The 3537-nt window shown below is 54.4% G+C and overlaps 1 pseudogene; it reads right to left on the bottom strand.

The window, feature by feature from the left end:
- Positions 1-1337: 1337 nt before the first annotated feature.
- LOC120701904 lies at positions 1338-2782 on the bottom strand (annotated as a pseudogene).
- Between the last annotated feature and the right edge of the window lie 755 nt (positions 2783-3537).

The following is a 3537-nucleotide window of genomic DNA, read 5'->3' as shown; positions in this document are numbered from 1 at the left end:
GTCTCCATGATGTCTTCCACGTCGGGCTCCTGAAAAAGTTCGTGGGCACTCCGCCGGACACTCCCCAACCTTTGACGCCTGTTCACCATGGCGTGGCTGTGCCGGAGCCGGAACGCGCCGTGCGCGCATGTCTTGCCTTCGGCATGCGTCAGATTCACATTCATTGGAAGGGGAAGCCTGCTTCAGCTGCTACTTGGGAAGACCTCGACAGTTTTCGCGAGCGCCATCCGTCTTTCCAGCTTGAGGACGAGCTGCTCGTCGAGGGAGGGGGGGGGAGATGTCATGTGGGGTCAGCACTATAGGCGGCGCCCACGTCCACAACCGGCGGCGGCAACAGAAAGGGCCGGCTAGGGATTGAGTTAGTTTGATTTGTTTCCTAGTTTTTGGACCCTAGTGCCTATATATTCTTGTACTCAAACAATTGAAAGGTTAAGAAAGATCAATTACTCCAAACCCTAATCTCTTCTACCAGGCGCTGAGGGGCAAAACCTCGCATCCAACCATGGGTCGCGGCTACGAACTCTGTAGCCGGGGTCCTCCTACCCTATCCCTCGACGCCCTTGACAGGGACTCGCTGAGATCGGAACTCGATGGTGCAAGGAACACAAACCTTTAGACAGGTTCGGGCCACCGAGAGCGTAATACCCTACGTCCTATGTGGTGTTTTGTATTGCCTTAAAGGATTCTATGGAGATTGTATGTTTTGGAGGGGTCCCTGTCCGCTCTTATATAGTCTGGGGGACAGGGTTACATGAAAATCCTAGCCGAATACTAGCAGAGTCCTACTCTAACAGGGTCGGATAGTTTCCTTGCATGTCGACTAGTCCCGCGGCTTAATCAGGTAGTTACAAGAGATTAAGGCACATGCTATGTGCTATCTCTTACTTTAGAATATTCTACGCCTGTAAACAGTTCTGCTGCCCCGGGTTTGACACTTCTCCCTCAAGCTTCGTCGTGTGCCAGCGCTATCGGCCGGGTGAGCTGCGCCGCCAACACCGCTTGAGCTCTGCTGTGGGGCCTATGCCGCTGGCGGGGCAAGATGGAAAGGCGCGCGGGGGGAGGCCGGTGACCGGCGCAAGGTGAGAGGAGAGTGTTATGAGAGAAGATAGAGAGGAGAGTTGATAGATGGGTCCCACCACCATGTGGTGTCCGCGTAACCAAAATCACCTAGCAAAACAGCTCGATGGTCAAACGTGAATTGTTCTGAGAGTCTGGTGGCTGCGGATGTCTGGTTTTAGAGTTGCATTACCAAATTCGGATGTAGTCGATAGTTCGATGGTCAAAAATAGACTTTTTCCAATTATTTTCGTTTTGAAAACAAATCTTGAACTGCATGACTAAGCATGAGCTGCTGGCTCATGATGATCATCCTCAAGGAATGGGTAGTCCGTGTAGCCAATGATAGGATCTTGTGTGTAGAAGGTGGAACGGTCATACTTGTTCAGTGGCGCACCTAGCTCGAACCGCTTAGGCAGATCTGGGTTAGCCAAGAAGAGCCTCCCATAAGCCACGAGATCTGTATAGCCATTGGCCACTACCTCGTTTCCGTCCTCCAGGTCATAAGCCCCAGCGGCGATGAACATTCCATGGAAGATCTTCCGAAACGGCAACAGCCCATGTGGAATCCGCCTGTGATCATCGACAGCAAACAAGCCACTGTAGGACAGCCGGGGCTCGACCATGTGGCAGTAGAGGAAGCCCTCGTGCTTGTTGAGCTGCCGCACCATGTAGCTCCCGAGCGCCACGGGGTCGGAGTCCACGCATTCCATGAACTCGGTGAACGGCGACAACCTCATGCCGACGCGGCCCGCGCCCACCTCGCTGACGACGGCGGCGGCGACCTCCACCGCGAAGCGGCACCGATTCTCCAGGCCGCCGCCGTACTCGTCGGTGCGGTCGTTGGTGCCGTCCTTCATGAACTGCTCGATGAGGTACCCGTGCGCGCCGTGGATCTCCACGCCGTCAAACCCGGCCGCGATGGCGTTCCGCGCCGCGCGCCGGAAGTCGTCGACGAACCCAGGGATCTCCTCCGTCCGTAGCCGCCGCGGTTTCGAGTACACCTTGCCGGGCTCAGCGTTGGGGGAGATCGGCTTGTCCGTGCTCGAGATCGGCGCCTGGCCGTCAGGCTGAAAATCTGCCGGCGGCCGGATATGGTTCAGAAATCAGAATTCTCCACACAAATAAAGACGCGTGAGCCATATGGATTGATTCTCGGTCTCCTATTGTAACTATATTATGAGTGTATTTTATTGAAATTAATTTTTGATCCAGAATGAATCCTGGTCTCTTATCATATCTCTTATTCTTTCTATCGTTCCTGTTCCTGACATGGAATAAATCCATGTGCAACCGAACAAGGCCTAAATCGGATTATAGGAGTAGCTGATGGAAAATAATGCAAGCATTATTGCCACGTTACCAGTTGTGGAAACCCTGCCGACGTGCAGGATCTGGCAGAAGAATAGGGCGCCCTTGCGGTGGACGGCGTCGACGATGGGCCTCCACGCCTCCACCTGCTCGGGCGTCCAGATTCCCGGCGTGTACGGGTAGCCCTGCGCGGTGGCGGACACGCCCGTGGCCTCGGCGATGAGGAGGCCGCCCCTGGTACGGTGGCGCGCTGCGAGTAGTAGACGGCGGCGTGCGGCTGCGGCACGTTGCCGTAGGAGCGGAACCGCGCCATCGGCGCGAGCACCACTCGGTGGGCGAGCTCGAACTGCCCCATCCTGTATGGCGTCATCAGCGGGATTATCGCCTGATCTCTCGCCGCCTGCTGCTGCGCCATTTTGCCGCGAGCGAGCGAGCTTGTTCCTCTCCGACGGGTCACGGGGGGTGCATGAGTATTTGTACGTGCCTTACTGGAGATGGCGTGGTTGCTTTGGATCGTCCGGCCGTGATTGTTTTTGACGCGTCTCCCCCTCTTGTTTGTACTAGATTATACTGCATGTTCTTCACCATTTCCACCGTAAATCCAGAGTTGTCATGGTCACAGTAGTCTCACAGATGGTCGACGTGCCACATGGCACTATCCATTTTCTTCAAATTTTCCTATCATCACGTACACGAGCGCAGCCACAGCCACAGGTGCACCGCATGGCGGCGGCTTCGTCTCATCGCGCAGCAAAACACACGTGCCACGAGGATAAATCGGGCCGGCACACGCTCGCTCCCTACGTCTCCTATCAGTCCCTTGCCAGTAGTCATCACACGTGTAAGCGATGGCAGACAGCAGTTATCAGGGAATCTTCTTTACCGATCGTCGTCCCTGTTCTAACAACTGTGGCTGCTTATATCGCTATGTTCCACTGGCAACTAGCAGCGGTATTTATTTTTTTTCTTACACTAAATCAGCACCAGCCACCAGCCAACCAGCAGTATTTTTTTTTCACAGCAAATCAGCACCAGCCACTAGCCACCAGCCACAACCAGCCAAACAGAGCCATTTCAGGCATGCAAACCACTCCACTTAGATTTTGTTTGGAGGTGCAAGTGCTAAAGTTTAGCACTTTTCCCATCTAACATTTTGACTTTATTTTTGGA

This window comes from Panicum virgatum, chromosome 4K, assembly GCF_016808335.1.
Source record: "Panicum virgatum strain AP13 chromosome 4K, P.virgatum_v5, whole genome shotgun sequence".
Classification (NCBI taxonomy): domain Eukaryota; kingdom Viridiplantae; phylum Streptophyta; class Magnoliopsida; order Poales; family Poaceae; genus Panicum; species Panicum virgatum.
Note: the sequence above shows the minus strand (reverse complement) of the source record. Positions and strands in the feature narration are given on the sequence as shown.